The 13718-nt window shown below is 41.2% G+C and overlaps 1 non-coding gene and 2 pseudogenes across 1 annotated transcript; 2 read left to right on the forward strand and 1 right to left on the reverse strand.

Annotated features, from left to right (window-relative positions):
* Positions 1–162: 162 nt before the first annotated feature.
* Positions 163–977, reverse strand: LOC129517890 (heterogeneous nuclear ribonucleoprotein A1-like; annotated as a pseudogene).
* A 1494-nt stretch (positions 978–2471) lies between these two features.
* LOC129518956 (U6 spliceosomal RNA) lies at positions 2472–2574 on the forward strand. Its single transcript, XR_008666291.1, has one exon. It is a non-coding gene; the product is annotated as a U6 spliceosomal RNA (small nuclear RNA).
* Positions 2575–7505: 4931 nt separating this feature from the next.
* The window catches only part of LOC129517891 (60S ribosomal protein L10-like), a 30901-nt pseudogene continuing 24688 nt past the window's right edge, over positions 7506–13718 (forward strand).

The following is a 13718-nucleotide window of genomic DNA, read 5'->3' on the forward strand; positions in this document are numbered from 1 at the left end:
CTCCTATCATGGGACCAAAATTTGTGGAATGAATTGTTGAAATTGCAAAATCGTAAAGCATCGCCCCTCCAAAGTATGCTTCACTACTCAACCTGCCATAGCGCCTGCCGCCTCCTCCTTGTATAGCTGCATAGCTGCCACTCCCCCATACCACTGCCCTGGTTACCATAACCCTGTCGCACCACTTCTCAAGCCTCTGCTTCCTCCATAGTAACCAGGCCGCCTCCTCCCATAACCACCGTCATTACCAAATCCGTTAGAGCCAACCCCACTGCCACCGAAACCACCACCACCTGGACTGCCACCGAATCCACCTCGACCACTGAAGTTCCCTCCACGACCAAAGTTGTCCATTTCCACCAAAACACCTCCACGACCACCACCAAAGTTCCAGAACCACTTCGGCTCTATGGCTGGACCGAAGCACTAGCATCTCTTGCTTCGATAGGCTTTCCCACTTCACAGTTGTGGCCATTCACATATGGTATGTATGAAGGACAAATCTTGTCTACAGGAGTCTTGGTCGACAAAGTCACAAAAGCAAACCTCTCTTTTTGCCACTGCTCGGTCAGCATGATCTCAACACTTCAATTTTCCCATACGGTTTCAAATAATCTCATAGATGATGTTCAATTCTGTTCTTCTTAATGCCACCGACAAAAAATCTTTTCACAGTAAGTGGGCACCGTTCTTTGAAAATCTTCTCCGGAGACAGCCTCTTTGGTTCCGACGACTCTTCCGACCACCTTGGTGCGGCCGCGCGTTCATGGCCGCGTCCACCTCCTCCACGGTGGCGAACGTGACGAACCCGAAGCCTCTGGAGCGCTTGTGTTAGGGGTCTCTCATACCACACGTCCGAAGCGTCCCCCAATGCTCAAATGGCTCCTCAGACTCTCCATCGGTGGTTTCGAAGCTCAAACCTCCGATGATAGCTTCCGCAGCTGCTCGGGTGCTCTTTGGAACTCGTACTTAGACATGACGGCGTGGGAGGGGAGACTTTTTCACGATGCTTACTCGCGTCGTCCAGGGCAGAAAGCTATAGTGATTACTTAAATAAAACTTTAAAAACTGGGAGGATAGCACTCTCAAAGAGAAAAAAAAGAAAGAAATCTGTACAAAGAAATTAAGAGACCTGAAAATTGTAACCATATGGATAAATTTAGATTTATCTTGTCATTTAATGATTTTTAAGCCACAATGGACTGTTCAAAATAATACCAATGTAATTTGGTGTTTATAACCTATGTTAGAGTAAAATGTAGAGAATGATACAGAAGTTGGGAGGCAAGAAATATACAATTGTTAAGTACTTATACTATATGTTAAATGGTATAATATCATTTTAAGGTAAACTGTGATAAGTTAAAGTTGTATACTATAAATTCTAAAGCAACCACTAAATAAGAAATCAAAGAGTTAAGCCAACTCAGAAGAGAAAATGGAATCACAAAAATATTCAATCCAAAAGAAGGCAGAAAAAAGAGGAAAAGGAGAACACAGAGCAGATAGAACAAATAAAAACCAAAGAGCAGGAAGATAAATTTAAACCTAAATGTACCAATAATCATATTAAGTGTAATTAGTCTCAATGTCCCAATTAAAAGGCATAGATACCAGATTTGATTTAAAAAATAAGGTTTGATTATATGCTGCCTACAAGAAAACACTTCAAATATAAATACGCAAGTGGCTTCAAAGGATAGAAAAATATATATCATCCTAAAACTAGTAAGAAGAAAGCTTTAGTGGCAATATGAATATCAGACAAAATAGATTTCAGAACAAAGAATATTGCCATGGATAAAGAACTCCAATTCACAATGATAAAGGATCACTTTGTCAAGTGTACATAAAAATCCAAAATATTTATGCACCTAATAACAGAGTTTCAAAATACATGAAACAAAACTGATAGAATGTCAAGAAAAGCTAGATAAATCCACCAATACAGTAAAAGATTTCAACATCCCCCTCTCAATAATTGATAGAACAAGTAGACAGAATATAGGATATTCTCTAAGGATAGAGAAAATCCTAACAACAATGTGACCAAATTGATGTTTAAATAGAACGTGCCACCCAAAGACAATTTTGTCAAGGGCATATGGAACATTTACCAAGGTAGGCATATGCTGGGTTCACAGTATGTTGTCTGACTGTGATGGAATTAAATTAGAAATTAATAATAGGAAAATCTCTGGAAAATTCCCCAAATATTTGGAAACTAAATAGTCCACTTCTTAAAAAAAAACAAAAAACAACTCATGAGTCAGAAAAAGAAATAAAAAGAGAAATTAAAAGTATTTTAAAACAAATAAAAAATAAAATGCAACTTTTTGTGGGATGTCACTAGACAATATTCAGAAAATATTTATATTTTCTGAATTTATAGCACTAAACATCTATATTAGAAAAGGAGAGAGGTCTCAAATCAATGATCTCAGTTTTAACTTTAAGAAACTGGAAAAAGAGTGCCCACTTCAGCAACACATATACTAAAAGTGGAATGATATACTAAAAGCATGGCCCCTGAGCAGGGATGGCACACAAATTCGTGAAGTGTTCCATATTTTTAGAGTATTATGCTAAGCGAAGTAAGTCAATCAGAGAAAGACAAATACCATGTGACTACACTCATTTGTGGAATTTAAGAAACAGATTAACAAGGAAGAAAAAGAAACAAACCAAGAAACAGACTCTTAATTATAGAAAACAAACTGATGGTTACCAGAGGGGAGGTGAGTGAAGGGGATGGATGAAATTGGTGATGAGGATTAAGAAGGGCACTTGTCATGATGAGCACTGGTGTTGTATATAAGTGTTGAGTCACTAAATTGTACACCTGAAACTAATATTACATGGTACATTAATTAACTGAAATTTAAATAAAAATTGGAAGAAAAAAAGAAACTCAAAAAAGAAAATAATTAGGAAAAGTAAAAATAAAAAAGAAAGTTTGGAGCAGAAATCAATGGATTAGGAAAGATAAAAACAAGAGAAAAAATATAAAACTGTAAATAAGTTCTTGGACAAAATGAATGACATTGATAGAACTCTTGCTAGACTAATCAGCAGAGAGAGAGAGAGAAAGAACACAAATCACCAACATCAGGAATGAGAGACAACCTCACTACAGATTCCATGGATATAAAAAGGATAAAAATGGTGTACTGTAAATCACTTTATGCCAGTCAATTTGATAACAGATGAAATGGATAAATTCTTTGGAAGACATGAACTACCAAAGCTCTCTCAAGAAGAAAAAGATAATCTTAATAGTTACTAATCTATTTTTTAAATTAAATATGTAGTGGGGTGTGGCTCAGTGGTTTAGTTTGTTGAGTGTCTGGCTCTTGATTTCAGCTCAAGTCATGATCTCAGAGTTGTGAGATAGAGCCCTGTGTTGGATTCCATGCTCAGTGTGGAGTCTGCTTGAGATTCTCTCTCTCCCTTGGCCTCTGCCCGTTCCCAATTCTCTCTTTCTCTCAAAATAAATAAGTAAAGAAATAAAAAGTTTAAAACCTTCTCACAAAGAAATCCTCAGGCCTAGGTGGCTTCACTGGAGAATTCTAACATGTTCCAGAGAAATAACCTCAATTCTTCACAAACTCTTCTGTAAAATAGAGGACCGTAAACAAGCACATGAGAAGATACTCAACTTCATCAGTCATTAGGGAAATACAATTTAAAACTGCAGTGAGATACTACTACATACTTATTTGATGGCTCAAATTGAAAAGATAAACCATACCAAGTGTTGACAAGAATTTAAAAGGAACTAGAATACTCATACACTTCTGGTGAGAACGTAAAATGGTACAATCACATTGGAAAACACTTTGGCAGTTTCTTAAAATGTGAAACATACATCTGTGATATATGACCCAGCCATTCCACCCTAAGTAATCACCCAAGAGAAAAACAAAAGTACACATCCATACACATACTTGTACAGGTAGTCCACAGCAACTGTTTAAGACATAGCCCTTAACTGTAAATAACCCAAATATCCATCAGCTGGCAAGGGAGTAAATAAATCCTGATGTAGTTACTCAATGGGATACTACTCAGAAATAAAATGAAATGACCTACTGATGCACAATGTGACATAAATGTCAAAATAATTATGCTGCATAAAAAGGCTGGACCAAAAAAGAGTATATATATATATTATATATATATATAATATATAGTATGACTCATTTATATAGAATTCTAGAAAATGCAACTTAATCTATAATGATAGATAATAGATCAGAAGTTTCCCAGGGAAGTGAAGTTACAGCTCAGAGGGCAATGGGGAGCTCTTCCAAAGTGACACAAAAGACCTTTTTTAAAAAAATATTTATTTATTTATTCAGAGAGAGAGAGAGAGGCAGAGACACAGGCAGAGGGAGAAGCAGGCTCCATGCAGGGAGCCCGACGTGGGACTCGATCCCAGGTCTCCAGGGTCACATCCCGGGCTGCAGGCGGCACTAAACCACTGCACCACCGGGGCCGCCCACAAAAGACCTTTTGAGAGTGATGGAGATGTTTATTATTTCATTGTGGTGTGGTCTCAAGCATATCTATATATGTCAAAAATTGTAAATAGCATTCTTTTAAAAAGTGCAGTTTATTGCATGTCAATTATATTTTTAATAAAGCTGTTTAAAAAAAAAGTAATTGTTCTGGGGGCACCTGACTAGCTCAGCTGGTAGAGCATGTGACTTTTGATCTCAGGGTTGCGAGTTCAAGCCCCACACTGGGTATGGAGCCAACTTAAAAATTTTTTTAAAAATTAAGTATTGTTTTATTTGCGGTTACTTAGCTTTTCGTAGCACTGGCAGCACGCTGGCTTTACATTCACTTTGTTGTCCCTTTTCAAAGTGTCTTCTCCACATATTATGACGTTCTACCAATCGTATTTAGAATGCTACTTAAGATTTCTCCCACATAGTATCATGTTTTAAAATGTCATGTTTAAATGTGAAAACAGTTTTAAATACAATTTTTACTATAGAAATATAAATTCAAAATGATCTTGTGCAAGGTACCTACATTTGTAACTGGAGTTCAGCAGAAGTCAGTGCCTGAGGCTCCTGAAGCTCAGGTGCTTGTATTTTATCAGAGATCCTATTCCAGGAAGCAGGAGAGGAACAGACAGGGGGACCACTACTGTAGAACAAACATAAAATTGTGTTGTTGAGCCCACTGTGGTTAGTGCGACTGAATGCTAGATTTGTGGCACTCGACCCCCAAGAAAATATTGCCATAAAAAGCACTCAAGGACTCCGCTGAGGACAGTGTGTGGATAAAGAGGAAGAGATTTATCCACTGGTTCCTGGATCCCATTGGCCAAAGGTTTACTCCCTGGGATGCTAACCAGCCTACACTTCTGCTTTAAGCAGGCCAGGGTGAAGGAGTCAGGCAGCGTACCAAGGAGACAAGCATCAGGTACGATCAGGAAGGGAGGCACTTCGATTGGGAGGTAGGAGAAAGCTCTCATCACACCGCCTGTCACCACAACAGCTGAAAAGGAAACAAAACAAATGAAACAGAGGGCAAGAGGATCGGAAATGACTGACACATCTGTGCTCTATGGTTTTGAAGAACTGGGGTGAGTCTGAACTAGTTTTTTATTCTGTGTCCTAGATGATATGGGTAACCTAAGGTTCATCCTACTTGACATAATGTGACCTACTGCCTTGTTTCACGGGAGTATGCTTTTTCATTTTTTATTTTTTTAAGATTTTATTTATTTATTTGAGTGAAAGAGTGCAAACATGACAGCACAAGCAGGGGAAGGGGCAGGAGGCGAGGGAGAAGCAGACTCCCCTGGCTGAGCAGGGAGCCCGACATGGGGCTCCACCCCAGGATCCTGAGATCATGACCTGAGCCAAAGGCAGCCACTTAACCAAATGGGTCACCCAGGCACCTGTGAGTATGCTCTTTTAGTCAGTCTTGCAGCACTCGGCCCTGCTCTACACTACATTTACCTCAACCATTTTTATTTTTTATTTTTTGTATTGTTGGCTTAAACAACAGATATTTATTTTCTCACAGTTAATGGCTACAAGTTCAAGATCAAAGTGCCGTTAGCTTGAGCACTAACTTCTGGGCTTCCCCTCCTACCAGTTAGAACACCACACCTGGGATCAGCCTGGAATCAGTATTTTAAAGTTTCTAAGTGATTCTAATGCGTTGCCACAGTAGAATCACTTCTCTCTCCAGGCTGTCCCTTCTATGTTCCATACTGGTTACCAACTCCAACTAGTTTTCAGGCTTTCACTGTGTAATGAAATGTTCTCTCTTCATGTCTAAATACTATCCACTATTTGATGTACATTTCAACTCCTACCTCACCGACATCTCTTTCCCTAACCAGTTTACCCTTCGGGATCTTTCTTTCTCCATCATCTTTAATAGCAAAACAACCTCCACACCTCTCAATCTATAGTGAAACTTTTTTAAAAAATGTCTTTTCATGGGTACCTGGGTGGCACAGTTGGTTAAGCATCTGCCTTCAGCTGGGGTCATGATCCCAGGGTCCTGCGATGGAGCCCTGTATTGGGCTCCCTGTTCAGTGGGCCAGTCTGCTTCTCCCTCTCCCTCTTCCCCCTGCCACTCTTGCTCTCTCTCTCAAATAAATAAATAAAATCTTGGGCAGCCTGGGTGGCTCAGCGGTTTAGCACGGCCTTCAGCCCAGGGCTTGATCCTGGAGACCCAGGATCGAGTCCCACGTCAGGCTCACTGCATGGAGCCTGCTTCTCCCTCTGCCTGTGTCTCTGCCTCTCTCTCTCCCCGTGTCTCTCATAAATAAATAAATAAATAAATAAATAAATAAATAAATAAATAAAATCTTTAAAAAATTCTTTCCATATTTAATTGCCTTTCTCTTTCCACCCACCTTTGAGCTCCTGGGTTTTAATTTATACATGTTCTTAAAGTAAAGGGATTCTCCTCCTGAAAATTCCATTTGTTCTATTTATTTTGAAAAAATATCAGCATGCTGAACAGATTTTAGGGTGAGGTCCATTAATCTCCATCTTCTTGTGTTCATGTCCTTATATAATCCTATCCCTTGGAATGTGTGTGAAATCTGTGACATGCTTCTGATCAATAAATTATGGCAAAGGTGAGAGATGTCATCCCAATGATTATGTTACATTATGTAAGAGTCTATCTTGCTAGCTGTCTCTCTCTCACTGGCTCTGAAGAAGCAAGCTTCCATGAATCCTATAGGCCCAAGAAAATGAATTCTTCCAGTAACCTGAGGGAGCTAGGAGTCAAATTCTTCCCCACTCAAGCCTCTGACTCCTGGCTGATTCTTTGATTTCAATCTTGTGAGACCCTGAACAGAGGACCGAACTAAGCAATACTATAACTTCCGACCTAAAGAAACTGAGATAACAAATGAATCTTGTTTTAAGCTGCTAATTTCATGGTAATTCGTTATGCAGTGATAGAAAACTAACAGATATTTTGGTACAAGAAGTAGGATGTTGGGTAGCAAATACCTAGAAATGCGGGAGTGGCTTTGCAACTTAGCCGTAGATAGACTCCGGAAGAATCTGGAGGAACATTATAGAGAAAGCCTAAATTGCCTTGCACAGACTGCTAGTAGAAATCTGGAGTTGGAGGATGCTGTTGGTGAGGGCTCAGATGAAGTAAGGAATATGTTTTTGAAAACGGAAGGAAGGAGAATCCTTGTTATGTAGGGGCAGAAGGCTTAGAAAAAGGATCTCCTGCTGTTCTGGGCAAAGCACAACTTAGAAGCAATGAACTTGCTTATCTAACTAAGGAGATTTGCCAGTGAAGTGTTAACAGTGTTGCCTAGTTTCTTGTTGCTTGGAGTGAAATGTGAGAGGAGAGAAATAAATTGAGGGAAGAAGAAAAAAGAAAGAGGACTCGGTGATTTCGGAAATACAGTCTTTTCAGATGGCAAAAAGATGCTAAAATTAAGACAGCTCGGTCTAGAGAGAAGGAATGTCTAGGAAGAGTAACCCTATAAGCTTTTGCTAAAACATCAGAAAGGTCAAGAAGTCAAAGGGTTCAGTCATACAAAGGACCCTTTCAAGAGATTGTGTTTCATAGATCCTGTTAATCAGACTGTAGCCTTTCTAGAAAGCTTCTACGCCCTCTCAACAAAAGGTCCAAATAGAGAAGGGATTGTTTTGGGGAAAAAAAAAGTCTGTGGGTGTGGCTTTTGTCTAATGGAGTAAATCCCATTGAAATCCATGGAACACCCACAAAGTTTCTGAGAAAACTGTCCCATGATAGACACTGCCAGCTTGAACTGAAAAGGACAAAGAGAGTACAAAATGGAGAGGCTGTCGGATCCCCCAAATTACACTGGCAGGAAGCAGGCTGATAAAACTAGTAAGCAGCAAACACAGGCTACCTTTCATGCAAACGGAAGGACCATCAACCCAGAACCAAGAGCCCAGAGGGTGGAGCTGAGTGCCATGAAGAGTGATTCCCACACTGAAATCTAATTAAGCAACTCTCACAATTTGCTGGGCTCAATTTCAGAATAGCTGTGGACCGTTGACTCCTTTTTCCTTTCCATTCTGTCCCTTTCTGAACTGGAATGTCCAAGCTGTTGGGCTGTGCTTGTCTCAATCATTGTATGTTGGATACAGATAGTGTCTCAATCATTGTATGTTGGGAGCAGATAGTGTGTTTCTTTAGTTTCAGGGGCCTGGGGCCCCAGAGCTGCACTTAAGTGCCACCCAGGAGCCTCCTTCATATTTGGACTTGATCTTTTTGGACTTTGAGCTGATGCTATAATGTCATGAGACTTTTGGGAAACTTTAGACCTGGGTAAATATATTTTCCATGTGAGAGAGACATGAATAATCATTGGGGGCCAGAGGGCAGACTGTAGAAGACTTTAACTCGGCTCTTATGATCCCTATCTCCCTCTGTTCACACCCTTGTATCATCCCCTATCCTCCCTTGAGTGTGGGTGAAACCTGTGACTTGTTTCTAACCAATAGAAAAACGTCAAGGTGATGGATGGTGACTCCCATGACTGTGTTATGTTACATAAGATTTCATTTAGCTCAAGGTTTCTCTCTCCACGGCTGGCTTTGATGAAGCAAACTTCCACAAATCCTATGGTGACAAGGAAATGAGTTCTGCCAACAATGTGAGGGAATTTGGTAGCAAATCCTTCCCCAGTCAAGCCTCTGGCGGGAACCCAGTCCTGCCCAATACCTTAATTACAACATCGTGAGATACTAAAACAGAGGACCCGGTTAAGTCATGCCCAGGCTTGGGACCCACAGAAACTGTGAGATAATGAATGTGTGTTGTTTGCAGCTAGTCAATTTGAGGTCATTTGTCATGCAGAGATGGAAAAATGAATAAGATCAGACTTTCCACTGCTGTTAACCATTCCTACTCAGGTAAACCACAGGGAAATTATGAGATCATAGTTGCCTTCCATTTTTCGACTTTTATTTCAGTCTCTTCATTATTCACACTCTGCGTGTTTGGACCCTGGGAGGGGAAGCCAAACTTCTCAACCCTTAGGGCAGTGGTTCTCAAAATTTAGCATGCATTGAAATCATTTAGAGAACTTATTAAAACACAGTGCTGGGTCCCACCCCTGGAGTTTCTGATTCAGTAGGTCTTGAGTGGGGCTCAGGACTCTGTGTGTCTAATAAGTTCCCAGTAATGTTGATGCTGTGGGTCCAGAGCCAGTACTTTGAGAACAACTTCCACGGATCATCTCTACTATAGTTCTTCTTTCTTATGGCCTCCATGATACACATTTTTTGCAGTTTGCTCTGACCCCTTTTCTCATGATGATTGATATCGTAAGCTGCTGGAATTTCCAGATTCTGGCTGGCGGTTGCTATGGCAACACACACAGGATTGCCCTGTGCTTGAGGCCCTGAGTGAGGACGGCCCCAGATGAATCACTGACATAAGTGACTTATAAGTGGCACGAATGTTTCTCTCGAGTTGTCTGCTTCCTTCTGTGACCCTATTCCTGTTTCTTTTTTTCCTTTTCTGGGAACGTGTTTTTTGAGTCTCACTCAAGATTCTTCCCTCTAAGATGATAATCATGAAACCTTTAAATTTATGGGGTTCTCCACATTTATAAAACAATATCTTTTCCAGCACAAAGCTGAATTTTATTAACCTAGCCACCCTATGAGGCATGCTGGGGATGCCTAATTGTTCTCATTAAAAGTTAATGAGTAGAGAACTTAAAGACACTCAGATAACTATGATCCAAAGTCACACAAGACAGAAAACGACAGAGGCAAGTCTGGAACCCAGAACTCCTGATTTCTCCATCAGCACTGGTGCTGCTGGTAGAAAAGATGGCACAGTCAAAATGATAACTGGAGAGAGCTTACCAAAGAGAACTAACAAGTGACAGTGAAGTACTCCAGTATGAGAAGGTAGCCCAGAGGCTCAGAGGTGACAGAGTGGTTAGGTAACCTGAAGAGAGAGCTAGAGTCACCGCCGTCACTATAGGAGGGTGTCCAATAGGAGCTGTGGCCTTCAGTGGCCGAATGCAGACACTGCCACCCCACAGACCAGCAGGAAGTGGGTTGACACAATAAACAGCCAGCTTCTCTCCCCAGAATACGAGGGAGGCTTAGGATGAGGTCGAGACATTTTGCTTTGTGGCTGTCCGACTGGGAGGCTGCTATAGATTTCTGAACAGGGAGCAATAGTTGAAAATGGGGTGTGAAGAGAACTGGCCTGCCAGTATGATCCAATGCAGATGGGAGGGAGAAGTTGGAGGCACAGAAATGAGTTTGAAGGATGGTGTAGAACTTAGAACATCTTCCATTTCTGTCCACACTGCAGTGGCCCCGAGCAAAGTGGGCAAAGACAGACACATGAGAGTTGTATCAGGCTGTGTCACTCCTTCATTCCTAGGATATGTTTGTGTAAAAGAATCATCCTAATATACTCGGATATTCGATATTGAGTTTGAAGACCTTTTCAGGTTTTAAGTGGGTTATGACTGGCCTTTTGGTTTTGGTTAGGGTTCCTGAAAAGCAGACTCAGACTTTATTCTGGATGTCCGAGCAACCCCAACAGAGAAAGAGTGAAGTGAGGGAGAAAAACCAAGAAAGGAGGTATTAGCAATCCAGCTCTCACAGTGAGCAACTGGCACTTAATTGCTGGGGTAAATTCTGGCAACCAGGGTAATATGCACATCTCAGGAGCATCCCACTTGGAAGGCAAAGGACTTGGAACATTGGTCCAGTGACTCCTGAGCATCATTGGTTGAGGGCTTCTCTTGGGGAATGTTAACTTCTGACACTTCCGGCCTGCCACACGCACAGGCAGAGTGGCCATCATGGTTTGGGACATGGCCTCCTGACCCAGAGATGGAAATGCTGGCAGTTGGAAGCCATTTTGAGTGCAATGAACCGAGTGTGGGTGGGGCCTCAACAACACCTGCTATATTGTCATTTCCAGGATGTTCCTCATCAGCTCTGTGGTCCCTACCCACTTAATACAGTGCCCTAAACTGCTATGTCCAAACAGATTTTTTTATATATAAATTTATTTTTTATTGATATTTCTCACTCATTTTCTCTCATTTCCCTTTATTCCCTTTCACTAGTTTTTATATTCCCCAAATGAATGAGACCATATAATGTTTGTCCTTCTCCGATTGTCTTACTTCACTCAGCATAATACCCTCCAGTTCCATCCACGTCGAAGCAAATGGTGGGTATTTGTCGTTTCTAATGGCTGAGGAATATTCCATCGTATACATAAACCACATCTTCTTTATCCATTCATCTTTCAATGGACACCGAGGCTCCTTCCACAGTTTGGCTATTGTGGACATTGCTGCTACAAACGTCGGGGTGCAGGTGTCCCGGCGTCCAAACAGAATTCTAGTTGATCGCGTACAAAATCAAGCCAGGATGTATAGCACTGTTGGAGAAGTACCATATTGGGCAGTGGAATTGGTGGTTAAACACAGGAGTGAATTTTTATAATTTTTTAAGGTTGTGGGGAAGACATATTGCCAGATTGGTGGGGTAATCAGTGAAGCTAACATATCAGCTGGAAGTTAACCAATGATTTGCACCCAGGACTCTGCGCTGTCAATCCAAAAGCAAAAGAGGAACACAGTAGGTAAGGAAAGTTGCCAGACAACATTCCCCCTGCTTTGCATTGTATGTCTCTTTGTTGCTCTGACCTGGCTGCAAAGGACACCTAAGAGCCCTTACTCCACTGGAAAACAAAAGGTTCAAAGTGGTGTCATTTTCCATCAAGTTTCAGAACAGTCAATCATCCCATGACTTACACCTCACTGAGTTTGTATCTCTCGACTCTGCCAGGACATCTGCCCTGCTCTACATCAGAGCACTCAGCATGATCTTGAATCCACACAGACACAAGTTTTTAAAAAATGAGTTAGAGGGAAGCATTTTCTGTGCCACACTGTGCTGAATTATTTACTCCCAGCCTGGGATTCAGAGAGCTAGCTCTTCCTCAGCCTTGAATTTTACTGCAATACCAAGAAAGAAAATAAGTAAATAAGGAGAGGGAAGAAATCAATCCCTTGGAGACCTCCTGGCATCTGAAGTATCTTTTGAAACGGAGCCTGATGCTGAAATGATTATGTCATTTCAGAGTGCAATGCTAATATGCTCACAACTCTGGCTAAATGCTGGAGCGAAGCACAATTTTGAAACAATAAATTTGTGGCCGTGTGTGTAAGCAGGAAAAAAAATGCACCTAAAACTTACATGCATTTATTAATTAAGCATCTCAAAATTTAGAAACAGACTCCAAGATGATGCCTTTTTAGCATTGTGTGCAAAATAATAATAAATGCAGGTAATGGAAATGAGGGTTTCTCCCTTTCCTGTGAGGTCAGGGTGAAGAAAAGGGATACAATTGCACATGGAGAGGTACTTAATATGTCCATAAAAGAAAGCAATCACCTGCCTCCTTCTAGGATATGTGTCATGGAGGGGGATCACAAACATTCCCAATGTATTCCAAAGGGGCTGTCACCCCGTGGCCACCTAAGTACAAGGTAACTTTATATATATTTTTTGTCTCCTACTGCTCCTTTACATTTATTCAGAAGGATAACTCCTTCCCCAGCCCCTCGACAAAATCCTGGGGAGTCCCATTTCTTTTCTGGAGTACTTAGGTAATAAAAATTCTTATGGTCACTTCTGGTCCAAGATACATTTTTTTTGGTAATTATAAGTAACCTAAATTTCCAGGTCTGTGTGATGATCAAAATTTTGAACCTGACCTGGTGCTGGTAGGAAGCCTGGAGCAGGCATAGGGTGGGGAGAGACGTAATCAGCTTTTGATCTGGAGAAGAAATGGTGCTTTTTTCTTTTTTCTTCTCCCAGTTATTCACCTGCTTCCTCAGTCCTGCACCCAGTGTTTGAGGAGGGAAAAGTATGTAGTTGGGGGCAGCAGGGAGACAGGCCTTCTGTAACTAGAGTGTCTCCCCCCCCTCACCAAATGCTGGGGCTCTCTCACCTGCAGTTCTCTTGTTCCAGGTGATGGACTGTCTCCTGTCTCATCTCTGCTGTTTTCTTGGCTGCTGGCTGTCCCCTTGGGTTTACTGTTAGCTTTATTCTCCAAAGATTTTTTTTCACTGTTTTAAGTGAGCCCTGCTGCATAGTTCCTAAATTGATCCTACTGATGCTTCTCTCTCTTTCTCTCTCTCTCAATCACACACACACACACACACACACACACACACACACACACAC

This window comes from Nyctereutes procyonoides, unplaced genomic scaffold (assembly GCF_905146905.1).
Source record: "Nyctereutes procyonoides isolate TBG_1078 unplaced genomic scaffold, NYPRO_anot_genome, whole genome shotgun sequence".
In the NCBI taxonomy this organism is placed as follows: domain Eukaryota; kingdom Metazoa; phylum Chordata; class Mammalia; order Carnivora; family Canidae; genus Nyctereutes; species Nyctereutes procyonoides.